This window comes from Paroedura picta, chromosome 6 (assembly GCF_049243985.1).
Source record: "Paroedura picta isolate Pp20150507F chromosome 6, Ppicta_v3.0, whole genome shotgun sequence".
Taxonomy (NCBI): Eukaryota; Metazoa; Chordata; class Lepidosauria; order Squamata; family Gekkonidae; genus Paroedura; species Paroedura picta.
Genome location: NC_135374.1, coordinates 78,011,942 through 78,034,724, shown reverse-complemented (window position 1 = coordinate 78,034,724; position 22,783 = coordinate 78,011,942).

The following is a 22,783-nucleotide window of genomic DNA, read 5'->3' as shown; positions in this document are numbered from 1 at the left end:
GCTGTTTTTCGTCTGTGATTAATGAACAAATCAGACATATTTATTAAAAATTAGGACATTTCTGCTAGCAAGGCAGAAGAAAACTGAGCTTTCCAGATCTAGAAATCCTTTCCAGGGAAGTTTGCTCTTGGATATTTACTCTGTGTATTTGTGTTTTGCATCCAGACTGTATTGAGAAAATATTGACTGTGCTGCAAGGATGCGAGAGCAGCTGGCTGGGAGATTCCTTCAAGCAGTGGCTATGAAGAGGCTAAGTTGTTTTTTCTTATTGCAACATTATTCCCGAGGGTGCTGCTTTATAAGAACCAGGGGACCAGGCAACTGCCTGGCAAATAAGTCTGTGTTTCAGTTTGTGGAAGTCCTAAACAGGTTTTTAATTGAGATCTTGTTCCAAACTCAGTGGCTATTTATTGGTTTACTAGGTTTAAGGCCTGCTGTAGCCCAAATACAACAGGCACTAGCAGCCAGGCGGCTGGGTGCAGGATTTCTGTGTTGACCGTCTGGTGTTGTCCATGTGTAGAATCGTCTCTTGGGTTGTTGGAAAAGAGTGTTTGCTATGACCATTCTACCAGCCTGTGTCCTGCTCCATTTTGTACTCCAAGGCCAAACCCAATTATGTTTTGGTTTTCTACTTTAACATTCCAATTCCCCATAATGATAAGCACATCATTTTTTGGCGTTGCTTCTAGAAGGTGTTGTAGGGCTTCATAGAACTGGTCAACTTCATCCTCTTCAGCAGCAGTGGTTGGGGCATAGACCTGGATTACTGTGATGTTGAATGGTTTGCCTTGGATTCAAACTGAGATCATTCTGTCAATCTGGGGATTGTATCCCAAGACTGCTTTTCCTACTCTTTTATTAATTATGAAGGCTACTCCATTTCTTCTGCGAGATTCTTGTCCACAGTAGTATACCAGATGGTCATCTGAATTAAATTCACCCATTCCTGTCCATTTTAGTTCACTGATGATGATTCCTAAAATGTCGATGTTCAGTCTTGTAATCGTTTGTTTGACCACGTCCAGCTTGTCTTGATTCATGGATCTGACGTTCCAGGTTCCTATGGAATAAAAGTTTTTACAGCATCGGACTGTCTTTTCGCCACCAGTTCTCTCCACAACTGAGCGTCCTTTCGGCTTTGGCCCAGTCACTTCATTCATTCTGGCGCTACTCGTACTAGCCGTCTGTTCATCCCCAGTAGCATATTGGACACCTTCTGACCTGAGGGACTCATCTTCCGGCGTCATACCGTTTTGCCTTTTGAACCTGTCCATAGAGTTTTCATGGCAAAGATACTGGAGTGGTTAGCCATTTCCTTCTCCAGTGGATCACCTTTTGTCAGAGCTCTCAGTTATGACCTGTCCGTCTTGGGTGTCCCCGCACAGCATAGCTCATAGCTTCACTGAGCTACGCAAGCCCCTTTGCCATGACAAAGCAGCGATCCTTGAAGGATATGTAGGATATAGTAATTGTAGGAGATAGGATATAGCAATTGTAAGGGGGAAAATATTTTGAGTAAATATCCATAAATATATTTTGAGAGTACAGGAAAGCACATTCTGTGCTTGAGAAAACTTAAAATATAGATTAATCTCACTAATAGAGATGGGAGTCATTTATTTCTACAAAATCAAATAAAGATTTTTATCAATAAAGTAAAAATACTAGAAAAGATGAAATGTAAGATATTATAGTGCTGTGCAATATTTATAGTTGGCTTAACAGATAACTAAAGTGTTTCATGTTGCACTTGAATTGTGTTTGTTGGTTTCGCTTTTTAGGGAGGGAAAGCAGATGGTAAAAGTGCTTAGCATAAGATTATAAAGCTAAAAAGGACCTCTGAGGTCATTTAATTCAAACATCTGTGCTGCTGTTTCTAATAATACTCAACTGACTAAGATACCTGATGAAATAATATCATTTTTGAATTCCATCTTATAATGTCCTTTCATTACAATGTACAACGCCTTGCTCAAGTACGACTTTTGCCTACATTATGTTAGTGCATCGCATGCTGTGGTAGGCAGGAGGATATTCTGCCCTCACTTCAACCTCATTTAGCTCCAACCAATCAGATTTTAGGAACACTGAACAAAATGTTGCAGTGGCGCTTCCCATTATCTGCTACCGGAACCTTTTGCCTTGGGATTCTGAAGCCTGAACCTGGGACTTTCTGTGCCACTGAGCTACTACTGCACCGTCTCATAGAATCATAGCATTGGAAGGGACCTCCAGAGTCATCTAGTCCAACCCCCTCCCTACATGCATTCAGTCTAGCCACAGAAACTTAATGAAAACACATGGTTCTAGCATGTATAGTCAGTGAAAATATTACTTCTAAGTTTTATTCAAGGATATCTGCATCTACTGAGAAGAGAAGGCCTTTTTAAGGAGGGGAGGATCAGGGAAGTCTTGCTTGGACAGAAGTGCCCTTGTGCAAGTGAACTGAAATACAGAATCCAATCAATTGTTTTTCAGTCCACGATGGAATCCGCATGGGAAGGAATCTTATACAATACCAGTTTCATCCAATACCCATTGAGGAAAGCACATAACTTTCCCAAGAATTTTATTTTACCATAGCCAATTTGATGTATGTCCTGACCTGGATGGCCATGATCTCACCAGATCTTGGAAGCCAAGCAGGGTCAATCCTGGCTAGTGTGTGGATGGGAGACCATCAAAGAATAGCAAGGTCATTACACAGAGGCAGGCAGTGACAAACTATCTCTGAATCTCTTTTACCTTGAAAACCCTACAAAGTTGCCATAAATCAGCTGGGACTTGACAGCCCTTTCCATGACCAATAAGATACTTGCCAGAAATAGGCCAGGTTTGTTATGTGTCCATGGAGTGATTTTCTTAAAAGCAGCCTTACCGCTTGAATCTTAATAGCATCATGGAATGGGGGGGGGGCATTAAACAATGTTGATTAAACGAGTGTCCAAAACAATGTATTGACAAAAATTAAAAGAGACTATAAAACCATAAGTGTTACAAAAAACTTGCATGACAATATCCAAGTAGCACACACGGAAAGTCCTTGAAGAAATGCTTTAAAATCTCTGGATCCTGACATCTTGTAAACCTGAAGGCAGAACCATAGAGATATAACAATCTTGAATGTGTGGGATGCCAAAGATGTGACAAATTTACTATTACTATTCTGGTTTATGACTTATTGCTGTGGTTCCCTTTAATTCATCTTACCGCTTGAATGTGGTTAGAGGGCCAAGGACCATTTGCTAAGAAGTGTAAGAGGGCTGGTTAAGGAGTAGCTAACATGCAACTGCATATCTAGGTTATGGCAGCCAGGGCATGCACCCTGGGCATCAGACTTGAAGGGGGTGCCTTCTAAGCCCCTCCCTTCTTTTTCTGCGGTCTGTACTAGGAGGATCAGTCTAACACAGCTGCTACCACAACATTCAGCGTGGGCTTTCAATTGGGCAAAGACAAAATTGAGCTCTCTTTGAGCAATGGTTTGATGTCTCTTTTCATGGCATGGAGATTTAGCACTTGCTGGACATGGGACAAATACTGAAGGGACAGGCAGAGTCACCATTTTAAATGTTAACAATCCTCATCTCCACCCATATAACCAACAGGGAACAGGGAACATACAAGGAATCATATCAGTAACAAACTCTTGCTACCTCTAAGATAACCCACAACAGTTTCTTTTTGAAAAAAGGGTGTAGCAAGCCTGAAATTATGTGCCTCCTGGAGATTTCTTCTCTTCCTGAAAATACATTATGATTCACAGAAAGGTTTTTTAGGATAATAATTTTCTTATTAAAAATGTATTAAAGTTTATTAATTTTTTATTAAATTCATGGATGTTTTAGGCTGATCCTGCATCTAGCAGGGAGTTAGACTAGATGGCCAGTATGGCCCCTTCCAACTCTAGGCTTCTATAAAATCTACTAAAAATAATTTTAAAAAATTGAAAAATCCAAAATACACACAAACCCCCACACATTTCTAACAAATACAAACAAAAAGCCTACTAATACAATCTTTTACCATATCTTCATACAAATCAATTTATAAAACTTTATTACTGCTTACAGTCCAATATTTATATATGTTCCTTTTACATATTATCTCTTACGTTATGGTGGATTCAGTTCCCTACAACCACAGACACCAAGCCCTCAATTTATCTCCAGCCAGTTTGTCCTTATCACACAGCATCAACTCCTTCAGTTTCTGACGTTCAGAGAAGTAGGCTTGCCAGCTCTGGGTGGGGAAATACCTGCAGAGGAGGTCAGGGTTTGAAGGGGGGGGGTTCAGTGGACTATGATGCCAGACTGTCTACCCTGCAAAGCACCCATTTCCTCCAGGTGAAATGATCTCTGTCTCCTGTAATCCCTTATCTTCATACACAACCTGGAGGTTGCCAACAATAGGGAGAACTCCCTTTTTTTAAAGCTGGAAAACCAGTGTTTATTGAGCTTTATATAAAGAAAGAAGGCCAGTTCCTCAAGATGAAACTCAAATACTTTGGCCACCTCATGAGAAGGTAGGACTCCCTGGAGAAGAGCCTAATGCTGGGAGCGATCGAGGGCAAAAGAAGAAGGGGACGACAGAGAATGGGGAGGCTGGATGGAGTCACTTAAGCAGTTGGTGAGAACTTAAATGGACTCCGGGGAATGGTAGAGGACAGGAAGGCCTGAAGGATCATTGTCCATGGGGTCGCGATGGGTCGGACACGACTTCGCACCTAACAACAACAAGATCCAAAAACAACATTAAAAATATAGATTACAATATACCTTGCTGTTCATCTAATAGATTGGTTAACTAGCTGTCTAAATAATCCGTATAGTAGCTCCAGAGTCCCCAAAATTCAGCTATGGGTCAATTGTTCTTCATCATTCAAGCCAACACCCCCAATTTCTCAAACCAGTCAGACAATTGGGGAGTATCCTAAAGTTTCCAAAATCTGGCTGCCACCATCCAGGACACCACCATTGAAAAAAGAAATCGCCAGTTTTCTGGGAGCATTATCAGCCACTACACTTAACAGCATACATTCAAGACAAAGAAGAAATTTAATCTTCAACATTGCTTCTAAAATATCATGAATTTTTATCCAAAATTTCTGAATTTTTTTTTACAAGTCCATCACATATGATAGAAGGAACCAATATTCTCCTTACATTTCCAACACTGATTTTGCACCGTACTATCTTGTTAGAGGAATGGGAATTATTGTGGTATAAAACAGGGAAACATATGAAATGTCAGCTGCTAAGAGAAAATTGGTACAAAATATTTTATAGTTGGTATATGTGATTCCTAAATTGTTGGGTAAAATGTCTGGAAATTCAGAGAGAACTCTTTCATGCTGGAAGATGCCCCCTTTAAGTTACATGTTGTAATCATTAGACATAATTATCTGCAACTGCTACCTGTAAATTGGCTGTTTTCAACAATATGAGTCACTCTGGCAATTCCAAACAGGATTTTTTTCACCCTGCAGTGACCATCTGCTTTGTCCTAGATTGCATCATTTCACAAAGTTTAGCCAGACTACCTCACTGGGTCTAATACATTGCTTGGGGCATACTTATTCCCTGACATTTCTTATGTGGTTACACATTTGCTCAGTTATAACTTTTCCCATTTATACTCCTGGAACAATGTGTTGTTTTGTGTGTGTGTGTGTGTGTGACTTGTTTATAGACAAGATTGCCATCTGCGTTATTCAGTATTTCTGTTTGGCGTTCATTTGGATTTCCTATACAAGTGTTGGTGGGGAGGATAAAAATTTATAGAATTTTAAAATTGGATTTTACTTGAAGCTTTTATAGCGATATTTTTCATAAAAAGTGGACTCAAAGCTTTGTACTTTTTCTTACTGTGGGGAGGTGTTTCATTTTAACAAAGAATACCACTGGATATTTATTAATTATTTGTTGTATCATTTCCTGTATCATGTGTATCCTTTGAATGAATTCATATAATATATTACCTTCTTCTGCCCCAGCTAATAAATGTTAGGATCAATTTTCTGGCCAATTTTCTGGTCAATTACTTAGTTTTCAAACGGCTATTATAATAAGGCTATCACCCTGGACTGGCTCCTCTGAAGAGTATTCAAAGCCTTTGATAATCTAATTCTAAAAGTCTTTGAAAGATTTTATCTGAGTAATAAACTACCCCAGCAGAGTGCAGCATAGAAGTGATTAGTCAATAGCCCTAAAGAAGCAAGCAAAAAGTGACACTCCCACCCCCATAGCATTCTGTGCTTACAGCCATGGAAAGCTGGATAAATTTGGCCAGCAAATTATCAGCTCTGGTGCCAATCATCTGTTATGGGTAGGCGGTGGGCAGCTAAATTTGGCCTTCCCCTCTATTTCCTTCTCTCCTAATCCAATGATGGCTGCTTTTTCCTGTTATCTGACTTGGGATTTGTCCGCTGACTGGGAGGGTCCTTTTCAACCTGTGAAAATGTGCAGGCAGCACCCATACAGACCCGTACACAGCATGTGTATGCTGAGGTCTGCTCTAACTTGATTAAAGAAATCAAAAGCCCCATTATGGAGCAGTCATTTGAAGGCTTTTACCAAGATGCTGCACATTTAACTAAGAAATGGCTGCTACAAATGAGCTTGTTGGACATTACAAATTATTTTTGAAGTTGGCTTTCCAAGTAAAAAGGTCAGCACAGAAAAAAGGCTGCATTTGTTTTCAGTTTCTGGGAAAAGAAAGGAAGGTTTGACTTGAACAATAACAGCTGTTAAAAACAATGGTGTCAAGCATGAAGTAATAATGGCCTGGAAGCTCTATCCTGGGCACATCCTGCAGCCTCAGTTCCTGTATCCGAGGTCCTGAGGCTCTGAGAAAGCAAGACGCCATTGGAACAGACTCCGCTCATAGATGCCTTCCTTCCTTCCTGCACTTTGTTGGAGAAATGAACCGTTGTGAGAGTAGTATGCAAATTAAAATGAGCAGCTTTCCATTCTGTTGCTGACCGTTGTTTAAATATTTAATATTTCTGTCCTTTAACTTTGCCAAGTTGTGGGGAATGATCCTGCACTTTGTGTCTTCGCTGGACAATGTTCCTGGGTGCAAACCTGTGCCTCTCAAGTTAACTTCAATCTCCCAGGCTTTAAAACAATTCACTTCCTTTTACTTCTAAACTGCATCTTTAAAGGTCATTATATGTGGCATTCCCTACAATGATTTACATTCCCAACCCATGTCTGTGTTAGAGTAATAAAGTATCAGGGGTGCAGGAATCCTATAATCCTCATACCCAGTTCCCATTGCTGAGCGTCATGACCAAAGTTCTCTAACACTCAATTAAGCAGGTGTTAATTAGTATCAGTTATTGAATATGGAAAAAAAACAAATGACCTAAATACAGATAAATTAATTTTATAAATGGTATCATCCACTAGGTTAGCATTTGCACAAAAATGGAAGGGACAGGATATCCCTTCAGGAGACGACTGTCTCCTAAAAGCAATTTAAATGGCAGAGTTGGATAAATTGTCAAGTATTTTGAAGAATTAAGATTAGGATGCTTTTTTTTTTATAAACTTGGAGCCCCTTACTAAAGTATATGGAACTTACTATGTCTGGAATGGTCTCAGCAGATTTTAGACTATAGGTTATGAGATGGCAAAGACTTATTTGAAAGAATACTGTGTTTTATTTTTTTCCTTTCTGTTTTACGTAGATTTAAGGAGCTGTTATTCTTTCTTCGAAGCCCTACCAAAGTTTAATGAGGATGAAACTGTGACTTGGAGGAGGGGGGGGAGGTCATAATTAGGTTTTGATATTATATAATTTCCTCCTTTTCTATTCTGTATTCATACACTGTATATAACAGGGATTTGATATGGAAATTTATATTGATTCTTGTTTGTCTTATTTAGAATTCAATGTATTATGAAATATACTGAAATAAAGGAATTTGAAACTGGAAAAAAATGTTTAACTGGCACCAATGGAAAGTCTATTTGAAACCCAGGAAAACCCTCCTGTACAACAACCACAAATTCTGATAAATAAAACTCCCTCCTCCACCTGATCCAGGTCTGCTCCCACCTCAGGGGTGTGAGGATTGGCCGAATATTCGAGCTCAGCCTGGGGAGGGGCCCATGATATTCCTCGCTCTGGCCTCAACTGAAGATCTGGCGGAAGAACCCCATCTTAGAGGCCCTGTGGAACTGTGATAGCTCCGTCAGGGCACTTAGCTCTCCCAGGAACTCATTCCACCAGGTCAGAGCCAGAACCAAAAAGGCCATAGCCCTGGTTGAGGCCAGGCAAACTTCCCTCAAGCCGGGAATCTTGTTGAAATACTTTATTTCATGGAATATGAATTATCACTTATTATTTTTAAGAAGAAAGCTGTAGCTCACACTTTAGAGCATATTGTCTCTAAAGGACTAAAGGAGGCTTATGCTTTGTTTTTAAGGACAACAGACAACAGAATGAATAGGCAAAAGAAAAGAAAATTAACGGATGATTCATGGCACTGATATGAGGGAGAGATGACTTGCTGGTGTCAGTCTTGATCCTTGAAATCCAATCGATGTTTTTGAGACCACCCATCCAGTTGCATTTTACAAGAGACACCTCTTGCATATGCAGAAAGGCTACTAGACCCTGGATACTTCCAACAGCAACTGCTGTCCCTTCCTTCCTTGGCTACTAGTAGGAGAAAATGCACAGATTGGCTCCCTGAGCCTAAATACACAGCAAAACAACATCTTTTGCCACTTTTGCTTTAAGTGGGGAAGGGAAATAATAACCTCCATGTTGGGAAAAGTATGTGCCCTTTTATTGAAGAGCTGTTTGCTTCAATGCATGTGGGAGATCATGAAGAAGGCTTACGGCACGTACCCCAAGGCAAACACAATATCCTTTTCACAATTCAGCCGCACTGTTAGCAAAAAACAATTCATAAAAATGTCCTTAATTGTGAGTCAGGTTACATGGCCTCTAAACAGAAGGGTAGGTTTAGGTTCACAACTGCAATCTGAAAAGCATGCTGTCAGATCCATGGTGCCAGAAAACCCTACAAAGAGCAACACTCTGTAGTCCCTTTGATATGTCCTACAAGGATGCAAGACAGACAGGGGAGAGCTTGGCCCTTTGGCCTTCCTTCACATCTCCAGCATCTGTGTGTGAAATTAGCACAGCTTGAGGTTTAATGATTGCAATACCATATCCCCAAATTGGGATAGATAATACTTTCATCTACATAACAGGCTACCCTTTTATTTTCAAAAGAGGTGAGCCATTGTGTTGCCTCACTCAGCGTAGCCTTGCTGTGTAAGAGTCCCCCTGCCCCATCATAAAACCATCACAACTGGAAAACCTCCCACCATACTAAGAGTTTCCAACATGCTAAGCAACAACTCAGTGTCTCCAGTCTTTCGCTACCCTTTGTTTTGCTCAACATCTTGCCTGAAATGTACTTAAAGTCTTGTTCACTACTTGTAGTTGGTTTTAACTTGTTGCAGCCTTTTGCCTGATGAGCTTTAGTACTTCAGGCACTCTGTAGATGAAAGGGATAGGAAGGCAACTGCAGCTGCCAATATTCATTTCCTTTGTCCCAATACTCTACACCAGTGGTCCCCAACCTTTTTATCACCGGGGACCAGTCAATGCTGGACAATTTTACTGAGGCCCAGGGTGGGGGGGTAGTCTACTCTCTTCTTGACCACTGCCCTAACGGTCTCTGACTCTGGTCACTATGGTAACGTTTAAACATCCCTTCAAAATAAGACAAAGATAGGGGGTTGGGGACCGCTGACCTTGACAACAACAAAACCAGTCTGTCAGGCAAGGCAGAGAAGACTGAGGATCACCTGAGAGCCCAAAAAAACCACTGGAAAATAATAAGAGCCCACTATCACCCTGAAAGACTGGCCAGATTTGTGGCAAGGGAGGAGCTTTCATGACTCACTGCTCACTTCTTCAAGGGACTCCCAAAAAGCTCCTCACCGGCCACAAATTGACCCTCGGGCTGCTAGGTGGTGGCAGCAGCATCGCTCCCCACCTGGCCTCTGCGCTCCACCAAGCAGGAGCAGAAGCAGCAGCTCTGTCACCAGCTGGCTGTTCGGCTGCGTGGCTGACCCACCTTCCTGCAGGCTCCTTCCTGCCTTCCTTCCCCACCAGGTCCTCCAGGCAGCACCACCTGCTCAGTGTGGGGACATGGCAGATGAGGTGCAGGGGCCAGGGGGGTGGCGGCGAGGGAGAGGGCGCCTTAGGAGCCGGTGCCCACTGGGTAGGGCAAAGCCGGGGTGGGGCGGGGCAGAGCGGGGGGGGGGGGAAGAAATGTCATGAGATGGGAAAAGTCTCATTGCCCCTCCCTGTAAGGTGTGCAGCTCTTAAAAGGGCAGCCCCCAAGGCAGCAGCTGGGGAGGAGAACGAGGAGCAGCCGTTGCCTGGTACCGACTGATTCACGGACTGGGACCGGTACCGGTCTCCAGACTGGGGGTTGGTGACCGCTGCAGAACAAATTTTGTTGGCAAGGTTGTATGGAGAAGAAAGGGTCTTTTTGCTTTCATCATACCTTCTGTGTCATCATAAGCAGTTTTGCTTCAGAGGTCTGGGTGATTCCAGTTCTGAAATACCAGGTTCAGAATTAAGTCTACAGTTTAATTTGCATGTATTGATACTTTTGGAAAGCCAATATCCATTGTTGTAGGAGCTGCCTGGAGCCAACTCCAAGCAGTTTGTAGATGACAGTCTGAAAGCCCTAGAATATATACAATGCTAACCCAATCAATTTAGTGAGACATACTCTCGAGAGGGTATATTTAGAATTGCACTGATAATTGAGACAATGAAGGCAGATATAGACATTTAAAAAGTGATATTTACCTAATGGTTTCCTTTCTTTGTATAAATGGTTACACAGATAAATGAACTACATAGATTTGACAAGCATAATTCCCTTGCATTAAGTCCTATCAGAATCAGTGTTTAAAATTTGAATACCAACTGAATGCATTTTAATAGGATTCGTTTCAAGCATGGATCAGGGGCATTTAACACATTATACATTTTCTTTGTGGGAAGAGCTTTGTATTGGCATCAAGTATCTGAATGCCTGAGCTAACTATACAAAGAGGATTCTTTACACATACATAGCACATATGTTCTGGGGAAATGAGGGCTCTGACAGTTTCTCACTGAATATACATGGAGTGTGTATAGGATTGTTTACCTACAGATTGGTATGTGAGTTTTAGACCACCCCCAGCGAAGGAAACAGCAAGAAACATAAAGCTTCTCTACTCTTCTTTGTCGTCTATCTATTGTGATGTAGCATAGTACAGGTGTGTCAGAGTCTGACCCTGATTCAGTCCTATTTTGTTTACTTACCTTATTTATAGTTTGCCTTTCTCATACCACTTTGGCACAAGGCACATTCCTGTCCATTAGCTACCTCATGCAGTAGTGAAAATCTGGGGTGGACAGGTGGAAGTGGGGCAAATGCTAGCCCCGGACTGAAAACCAGGCAGCAGGTAACAATCTCACTGAGAATCATGGTATATTATACAATGGCGTACATCACTGGTTGAGGATTATGTTGAGGAAATACGACAGCAATTGATACATCATTCTCTTTTATTCATTTATTATATTTATATACCACCCTCCCCTCATGTCTCAGAGCAATTTTCAAAGAGGAATAAATGTATGTGCCAAAGTTAGGTCAGACCACCTGTGCTTAGTCATTTGAAGTTGTTGATATGTAAGGTCTTTGCCAATTTGGTGTATAATTTAACACAAACACTGTATACCTCAATTAAATGAGCTATTTTCCTGAAAAAGCATTAAAAAAAAACATTTAAGGCTATAATCTGCAGCATAACAGGAGACTGTTGAAAGGTCATCCGGAACATTAATCAATCAAAAAACAACTCACCAACTCCATTTGGCACATTGTCATGGAATTATTACACATTATCTGATTTGATGGAAAGGAAAATAATAGTTCCTGTTCTTGAGAGCTTTCCCCCTAAAGCAGTAGATTGTTTTGGTTAGTATGTTTTTTTCCATTGCAGATTCATTCCACACCGTAATTTTATTTTCTATTGAAGAATATATACAGAAACATAAAATATCTGGGGGAGGGGAATTTAAGTCACAGATTATCCCTTTCATTAGTGAGTGCAGATCTAAGTAGAAAAATCATAACAGACTGTTACCCATCTAGCCTATTTTCTCTGTTTCTTCATAGAAACAGAAGAAAATATATTTTAGAACTGAAATGAAATGCAGTACGCACAAGTTACCCAAGAAAATAAAAATGTAACTACATGCACTGCAAAGATGATCCATGTGTTTATGTTTTAAAATATAAAGTTTAAACCTTTTGTAAACTCACTACTAGAGATTTCAAGAGAACAGTATAGACATATTCAGTAATCATAACGATGAAAAGTCGCTGTTGCCTTACAACTGAAAGACTTTTAAAAGAAGGCTCACACTGCTTATAATGCTGAATTTCCTACTCTATTTCTAAATGCCAGGTAAATTTTCAGCAGTAACAATCTTTTCTTCTCCCACTGTTTGAGATTCTTATTATATTGAAGAAATAAATGCTTATTTTTGAAATGGTGGCTTTATAGAAGTGCTTGAAACTGATTACTAATTGCATAATGCTAATCCCATTTATACAGACTAAAGGCAACTGGGTGCGGATAGGGAGTGTTTTGCAAACAAATTTAAGGATCTTAGAAAAGGTCCTGGGTGATGGATTACAGTGATCTCCATCTACTTCTGCCTTGACAGTTTGGCATTTATCTAGATTGGAAAGGAACAAAAGACAATATCAATTCAAAACAGTAGCCTGCTATGTTTGGATGCAATTGTGCCCACCCAGTTGCCCATCAACAGGTAGGTCTGCCAGCTCTGCATTGAGAAATACTTGGAGACTTTGTGAATGGTGCCAAGAGTGGGCACAAGTTGGGGTGGGGTAGGATCACAGTGGAGTATAATGCTATGGGCTCCAAAGCCACCATTTTCTCCAGGAAATCTTTTTAGTCTGGAGATAAGCTATAACTCCAAGGGAACTGTCCCACCAGGAGACTGGCATCCCTAGCAGCAGGATATCCTATTGAGCCAGCCCACTGAACTCTACCTGGGGCCTTGCTCAGAAAGGGAACGGGTTGTTTTCACTCTTTCCTCCACCTTCTCACCCTACCATTCTGTTATATTTTCATCTTAATCTCTCCCAATTGCCTTAAGGATCCAGCAGAGAAAGAGCTTAGTTCCTCACAGATCCTCATGGCTCACCCATCACTTGCCACTAGTGCTCAGATCTTCCTCGCCATGCTGGCCTCAACCATAGACCTGGTGGAAGAGCTCCATTTTGCAGGCCACGCAGAACAGGGCTGGCAGCTCCTCCGGGAGCTCATTCCACCAGGTAGGGGCCAGGACTGAAAAGGCCCTGATCCTGGTTGAGACCAGTCATGCCTCCTTGGGGCCAGGAATGAAAGTGTTCACCCTTCCCCAAAAAAGGAAATATGTTAACAAACGGTTGAACAGAAAGTGACCACATGCCTCTAATTATTTCAGTTGATGGACTCCTATTCAAAGGTAGATTCTGTAACTTTAGACTATCCCCTGAATTTTAGAAAATTATCTTGGGCTCCAATCTTGGATCCTCAGATTGAGCAAGTGATAAATTCCCCCAAAATGCAAGATTTGAGACATAAGCTCCTTACAGCAGACTCCATTAACTCTATTTTGCAACTCTATGAGTCAGTAATTGGGCTTTTTTATCACCTATCAAAACTTCCTAATAAGAACATCTCAACCCTTACTTGGTTTGATAAGGAATGCTTATTGAAAAAGAAACTATTAAGGCACTGTTGCATGTTATTCAGTAAATCAAGATCTCTCGATAACCAATCCCACTATCTCAGAACTAAAGCTGAATACCAGTCTCTTGTTGCTAAAAAAAACTCGAATTCCACAACAGAAACTGGGAATCATTAAACAAAGCACCAAATTCATCTGATAACCGGATATTTTGGAGAATATCCTTAACAAACAAGTCAAATAAAACTGTATGTCCTATTCCAGCTTCCAAATGGATGGACCATTTTCCCCATATTGTTCACATTACCGTCTTCACTAGACCCTCAACTGTTAATTGGACAATCCTCTTCCTTTCCCTGTTGGCCAAACATTGAACCTGCTGAGATTTCTGAACTGATAAATCACCTGGTCCAGATGGGATCCCTCCAGACTTGATTATTCATTATGCTGACTGGTGGGCTGCGCCTCTAGCACATCTGTTTACAAAAATCAACCAAACAGGACTAATCCCAGATCCATGGCTAAATTCTATCATAACCCCAATATATAAAAAAGGAAAAATTGACCTTCCTAGTAACTACCGCCCCATCAGTTTATTGTCAGCTGTAGGTAAGCTCTTTGCAAAATATCTGGCCACTAAACTTATAAACTGGACATCCAACAATTACATCATAGGGCCAGAGCAAATAGGGTTTAGGAAGGGATACACTACCTTAGATCATTGTACTGTTTTAGCTTTTTAAAGAAATACACCAAACCTAAGAGGGGCAAATTATTTGTTGCCTTTATTGATTTAAAAGCAGCCTTTGGCTCAGTTTCCAGAGAGAAACTCTGGATAAAATTAAACAATCTAGACATAGACCAGCATCTACTATTTCTATTAGAACAGCTCCATCATAACAACCACTGCCAAGTCAAATATTCTGCTGAGGAAAATTTAACACCAAAAATCCAAATAAACATAGGAGTTAAACAAGGTTGCATCCTTGCTCCTCAGTTATTTAACCTTTTCTTAAGTGACTTACCCTTCTATTTTGACAAAGTTAATGGTCATCCCCCCATTCTTGGCAAAAGATCCACTCCACTTCTTTTATATGCGGATGACACAGTTATCTTATCTAGAACTCGAGTTGGCCTTATACGCTATCTCTGGTCATTCAGAGATTACTGTAGTGACAATCAACTAAAAATAAACTTTGAAAAAACGAAGATCATGGTATTTGCAAAGACCCGATATAAGTTTCCCTGGATAATAAATGGTAAACATATAGAACAGGTCAATCACTACAAGTATTTAGGCATAAACTTTACTTATAATAACGGTTGGGCCCACCATAGAGAAAAAACAATCAAATCTGCAAAAGGCCAGTTGTCCCTTTAGCCAAGTTTTATCATCAAAAAGGCAACAAAAACCTTCAGGCAGCCATTAAAATCTACAATGCCAAAATAATTCCTCAGATTCTTTATGGAATCCCAATATGGATGGATGCATTTAATAATAAATTAGAGATCATCCAATCTTTCTTTTTCAGAAATTTGCTAGGAGTCCCAAACTGTGTGGCAAATCATACACTTGTCACAGAATTTAGCCAACAGAGTCTAGAAGCCCAGGCTTGATTTCAGTCCTTTAAATACTGGCTAAACATTCATTTCCATGAAATTAACCTTTTGAGTGACGCTTATTCTTTCAGATGACTGGGCAAAATGTCAAAGAAACTTCAAATTATGGGTCTGGACATCTCAACCCTTAGCATGGAGGACGAAAGGACGATACTAAAACTAATATCACAGAGACTAGAAGATCAGGATACCCAGAATCTGGGCTCCTCTAACAACAGTGTATGTTCTCCCCACTTCTGGGATATTCCCTTAACTTACAAATCCATGCCCATGTATCTCCAAATTTTGGAGACACACCAGTTAAGAAGAGCATTTCTAGTGGCTCGCTTAAACATCTTTCCCTCAAATGTCACCCGAGGTAGATTTTTGAAGATCCCTCCTCAGGAGAGATACTGTTTACATGGATGTAGTTTCCCAGACATGTTGTACCATATACTTCTGGTGTGTCCTAAGTTTGAAGTATATCGTCACCCATTAGCTAATTATCTGAAGAAATTGAAATTCAGCTGTGTTAATGAGAAACACTGGATTAAAATTATACTAAATGTGAGGGACTCAGCAAGTATTATAAAAGTAGCAAAGTTTTTACTGGCAATTTTAAATGAAAATCTTTTACGATAGATTTTACATCTGGAACTGTTTGAAATTTTCGTTTTATGTTTTGCAATTTTATGCCAATAAAGGTACTCTGAACAAAATACTGTAAGGATATCAAAGGTCCAGAATTGTTGGGGTTGGGGGAAGGGAACAGATACATAGTGGACATTTTTTATGTGGAACACAGCTTCTGGCATGCCCCGTCAAACAGATATGATTACAGAGGTGATTTTCGTAATCCTGCCCCAGGAAGCCTTCTTGAAGAGGCACAGGACTACAAGGTGGGTGAGGCAGCTGAGGCAGTGCTGTACTGCAGTGCTGCCAGAGGTCCAGCCACCCAGGGGCGATGCCAGAGCCTGAGGCCAAGGCAGTGCCATACCACCGCTGGAAGCCCAGCCAGTGGCTACACTGCACTGCACCAATCAGCAGCCGCACCACTCCTGGGGGCCCAGCCAGCACCTACACCACCAGCAGGAGCCAAAGCAGTGGTCATGCTGGGGAGACCAGCCAGCACCTGAGCCAGTAGTGGGGTCTGAGGCAGCGGTAGAGGCTACAGTGGCACCAGTGGAGGCCCGAGGGGAAGAAGGGAAACAGGAAGGGAGGGGGGAAGGGAAGGGAAGGGACTCTGTGTGCGTGTGTTTGCAAGAGGGGCCCTGACCAAGGAGCCCTAGAGCAAGTATGTGTTCCTCTGAGAATCAGTCTGTCAGTAAATTTTTCTTGGCAGTACCAGCAATCACAGCAACCATAAGAAGGCAACAAGAGGCAGGCTGCCTTCATTACAGAAAAATATGCCAGTTTCTTTTTCTGTGTAAAATCAGTGCTAGTAGCTAATGGTCATTAATAGATACAACAGAAATGCACAGAGCCTTCTCCAAGAAGCAGAGAATCCTGGAATTGTTGGGAGAATGGAATTTGTGGAAAGAGTCTTGGATGCTTTGAATAGTGAAAGATTAGTGAATATCTCTAAATTGTAAATTCTACCATTACACCTACAATTTTTCAAAAATAGATTATTTAATCTGAGACATGATAACTTTGAATGTAAAATGAGGGTTTTTTTTTTTAGGATAGAATCAGTTATTGTGTTTTTGTTCTTCCTTTCATTCTATATATCTCTGTAGTTTCTCTTAATTTGAGAATGATCTTTACACAATTATGTTCAATCCGAACAATCTGACATTCTAGAACTAACCCTCCTTACAGACATTTTGGGGGTAGGGAATCTCATTCCAATGACAGCTTCAGGCTGTCTGCTGTCCTTGATTTACAGTGTGTCATTTAGGCCCGTTATGCACGGCCGCCGAAACGGCAATTTTGGGGCACATGGAAAACGCGGAGGGGGAAGATGCGAAGCACACCAGTTATGCATGGGATGGGGCACAATGGCAGCAAAACCCAGAGTAACCGATTATGCACGCAGCGATCCCGGCGCCGCTTCTGGTTGCACCCCGGTCACCCGGAAGCTGCGCTTTCTTCTGCGTTTCGCTAACGCGGCTTTTTCAGTGGCATGCACCGAAGCTGCGGCCGGTTGCAGCTGGCACCATGCGTTATTGGTGATTTTAGTCACCGCCATTCTACTCTGAATGTGCGTTATTCTCCCCGTGCATAATGGGTCTTAGAGGTGTTACACTCAGGAAACAAATGACACTTAAGCTAGATATTTGGCAAAAGCATTCAAATGAAAATCATGTTCCCTCTGGGGAAAATACAAAACACTATTCTTGACAGGCAGAGATTTTAGAGCTATCATGGCGCTATCACTCATTGCTACGTTTAGACCAGATACAATTCTTCCTCAAGAGCATTTATGTTCTCCCTCTGAGGCAGAGGACATCTTGGTGGGGGATTCCCACCATCCACTCAGGGAGACATTAACTACTTTTTTCTTCTTCCTGTCTCCTTGGTGGTAGTCGCTCTTCCTTCACTTCTTTTCCTTCCTCATCAGTAAGAGCAGTTAGTTCACTAGGCTGTCCTTCTTCCCTTCTATTTGATTTATTCTCAGCCTTTTCTTAATTTTAATTTGATTCTTAACTGCCCTTTACTTGTACTTCCAACTCTTCTCTGCTGAACTTTCCTTTTCCTTCTGAAAAGAAGAGAGCATCGAGAGACTCCAAATTGGAGCGGCAGCCATTTTATGCAAAGGCTCGTATAGCATTCCTGCTTGGGTGCTTAAGCCTTGGAGAATGAGTGATGTATGTGTACATTCTTGCTATGGTTGCCAACTGCATGTTAGGAAATTCATGGAGATTTGGGGGATCGAGCTTGGGAAAAGTGGAGGTTATATCAAGTATAATAATAACCATAGAGTCTATCCTCTGAAGTAGCCATTTTATCCAGGGGAAATGATCTCTCTCGTCAGGAGATTGATAGCCAAAGAGCTTAACTATGGTTCTTTTGTCCAGCTCCAATTAATCACACTGAGAGAAAAATCTTTTAAATATTTTCACTGCAGAAGAAATATAGACAGAGGGGAGCTCCCAAATCTGCACAGAGAACAATGGAATTACATAGTGTTAAATACCCTGTTCTTGGAGGTTGGGAAGGATGATGCCCTTGTAGGATGAGCCAATAGCCTGGGGTCACTAACCCCCCCACACACACACACATACACTCCACCTCCCGGGAACACCCTACAACTGTTATACCTGCCTTCTAGGAACTGCTCACAGGTCCAAAAGCTGCTCGCATGGTTCCCCCCCCCTCCAACCTTCAATTGTTAACATAAGCAGTAATGACACACTTTTTCCCCATTTCTCTAGCCTGGAAAAGGACTTCCTTAGCTATAAAATAAATTCTTGTTTTGTGAGAGAGCTTATCAAAAACTACATTCCAGAGAGGAGCAGGCCGTTTTCTCTGCCTGGGAAGAACCAAAGACTTGAATCAGGACAGACCAAGATGTAGAATTATAGCCAGTCCCTAATAACTTATGATCAGTCAAAAGGTTGCAGTCATTTTCTTTACCACCAGGCCATTAAGATCACTTGTAAATCTGGATCTCCTATTTCTTATTAGATCTCTCATGCTATTTTATTATATTGTTTTATAATCCACCTGGATTCTCAAGTAGAAAATTAGAAAATAAATTATAATTTGTAAATATATAATAAAGTAAATAATGATGCGTTCACCAACACTGTACTCATCTGGCTTTGAGCCTAGGGGGGGGGGGGGGAGACATAAGCATTTATATTATTTTCTCCTACAACTCCTACCACTGTATCCTGCCCAATGTTTGAAAGTGGTTCCCTGATATTACTGTTGAGATAAATTGGTACTCTCTTCACCCCATTCAACCTGCTGAGCTTCCAAGGTCACATCTCTGATCCTTGATACTTTCCTGTGAATATGATATTTGTTCTAATCTGCAAAATAGAATTATAGATGCAGGTGGGTTTAAGAAAGAGGGAGTGACCGCAAATTCCCACATTCGCATGTAAGATTTATGTCTTTTACTAAGTGATGCATTTCCCAAATGGGATTTCCGAAAATCCTAGGAGCAAAGGTTTTTAGAAAGCAAATGTGCTTGGGAAGGGTTTGTTTTCACACAGATTATTCCTTTGCTGCTCTGAGTTACTTACTGCCAGATGGGCTCCTTCCTGTCACTGAGAAAACTGTGGGAGGAAAACCAGAGAGAGAGAGAGAGAGAGAGATCTGACATGATCTCTCATAATGTTCCACTTATAAGCATTGGCAATGGGATCATTTATGTGTGGACAGAATTGTGTGTGTGTATACACACAGATCTAGCAGAAATCCACTTCTCTTGGGCTCAGCTGAAATCTATTTCCAGTATTTATCTGAAGCCTCATATTAATAGCATTAGTGGTATACCACCCAATGCAAATTCCATTTAGGAGCATCTCTAAGCAGGACTGGACTAGGATGTTAACATTGAGCTGGAGAAATTTGGGCCAAGCAGACCGTAAGGCAGAATCACTACTAGTTTGTTGACTTGTGGAACTAACAGCTATGAGACATGGTGATGGTCAGTAGCTTGTGTTTGTGAAGTGCTATCAAAGTCACTTCCAACTTATGGCTACCCTATGAAAGAACATTCTTCAAAATTTCCTATCATTAGCAGCCATTCTCAGGTCTTGCAAACTGGGGAGTGTGACCTTTTATTGAGTCCATCCATCTCATGTTAAGTCTTCCTTTTCTCACCTTGCCTTCAATCTTTCCTAGCTTGATTGCATCTTCTAGTGATTCTTGTCTGGACATATATTGAGAAGACCGTGATAGCCTCAATTTAGCCATTTTAGCTTCTATTTTATTTATTGTTTATTTATTAGATTTTTTACCCGCCACTCCCAACAGCTCGTGGCGGGCTACAAGTGTCTGTATAAAACCAGAGGAGTTAGGGCTTGATTTGGTCTGGATTGATTTGTCTTTCGGGCAGTCTACAATATCCATAAAACTCTCAACTAACACCACATTTCAAAGGAATCTACTTCCTTTCTGTCAACCAATTGCTTAACTGGATTTACAAGTGAGTTGGATGGGGTCTATTGCTGACTGTTATGCACAACAGTGAATTAAAACAAGTATTGTATGTAATACTAAGCCACAATAACAATTAATATATGTTACTTCACACAATGGTCCTATGGTCAAATGACCATGTTCTGAAGGTCCAGCTTCGGGTACCATCCCCTCCCTTTTTGGGCAATGGGTGTATTTTAACCCACTCACAAAGACTTATGGATCCAGATGGATTCCTGAATGTTCTGCAGGATATTTTTTGAAACTTGAGGGAAAGTCTTAGAAGAGGCTCCTGAGGCTACCCTGAATGTTTGGAGCCTCTAACTTAACCCCTTCCCCCAGGCCACAAAGATGACAGAGACCTAAAAATTCAAATTACAGTCAATGGTGCCATTGACTTTAATGGCTGAATCACTTTGGAAACATCTGAATCCATTCAGCCGAAGCTGGATCTGACTCTGCAGAAACAGTTAAAAAGAAAATGGGAAAGACATGGCAGGATGTCATATGAAGTTTGACCTACAGTAATGAATTTGACTTTATGTTTTTTGTTGCTTTCCCCTCATTAGCTGGTTTCGTTTTTTCTTACAAGCCACTTAGAAAGCCAGTTCATATTGAAAGCAATATTGACTACCGCTTGAGCACTTTTCATTAATTTCAATCTCACAATAGCCAATAGTGGTTTTCTGGAAAAGGGCTATTCTAGTGGGATAATCATAGCTACATTTTATTGGCTGATATATGAACTTCAAAGCACTAACATTGCTGCATGTACTAACTCTGATTCGGTAACCTTGGTAACACTTTCTCGGTAACCTCAGCCATATAAGTAACTTCTACTATTATTCAAGGCTTGATTTATTTCTCATTTAGCCTCAGGATAATCAAGCACCCACTGGTTCAGCTCACCCTTTGTTTGCTGGGGAGTCAACTTTTGATCAATCAGTTAAGCTGTTAACAAACCATTTGCATCTGGTTACTTTTTACATATTCACATATTTTACATTTCCCTTATTCAGTCACAGCTGTGCAGTTGGCAGTGTTTGGTGCATGTATATTCTCAGCCTAGTGGGATTTCTACTTCCTCTGTCCTCCCTTCCCCCACAGATATGCTTGTATTGCACACAGCTAAGCAGTCAGTTGTATAAGTAAATAGTGAGCCAAAAAATCAGTTAGAAATCAATTTATATATGTGTGTATATGGATATGGGTCATATTATCCACACATACACACACATTGTATTTTCTTTACAACATTTTACAGATTGGTCTTTAAATCCAAGTTATTTACTTTCTTTCACATGTGCTCAGTTTCACACAGTCTTATGGGAGGACTCATTCCTCCCTTACATGATTTAATTACCTGATCCAGGCATTCATGATCCTAAGTCAAATTCTCTCACCTGCTTAGCAGGTGCAGAAGCCAAGGCAAGGAAATGAAATTCCACCACAACCAGGTTAAAAAACCTACACTACCACAAGTGTCAGGCAGCTGCAAGAATGGTCTGACAGCCATTTGAGGCAGGTGGCTGCCAAGGGAACAGATGGGACATTCACTGCATGGATAATCATGGCTGTTGAACAGAGCGTTTTCACCTACTGAACGTGTTCATTGAGAAGTTTGTGGCAACCCTAGTATTATCTGGAAAGATTAATTTATTGTATACATCCTTTCTACCCATTAGTATATAATATCATATAGTTAATATATTTTGAGTAAATTATTCAATGAAGCCAGGACACAATTATACATAGAATTATTCAATATTTCTAAATTAGATTTCATTGGTTTGAAACAGACTAACTTTTGAGTGAGCATGCTTAGGATGACAGTGTTCCAGCCCATAGAACTATACCTTATATATATTAGAGATTAGGACCTGCCGGAACATCCTGAGTTCCGCTGGGCCTGCCAGATGGAGCTCTTCTGCCGGGCCTATGGTTGAGGCCAGCTCAACAGAGAAGTAGCTAGACAACAACTATAGCAAAATCAGGCCTCTTGCCTGCCCCCTCGCCCTCCTTTCCTTCCCCCTCCCTCTATGTTGGCAACAACCTGATTTAATAACTAAAGTGATGCAACAATGTGGAATTGTGGTTTATATAATTTTAGTCTGGTTTTTATTTTATGCATTAATGTTTTATGGAGTTTTTAGACTGTGAAAACTGCCCTGATATAGGCAATTGAGAGGGGCAGCATATAAATAAATACATACATAGAAATTCCTGCAGGAACAATCCAAAAGTTGGACTACCATTTATAGTTATGGATACAGTGTCATCAGTCCAT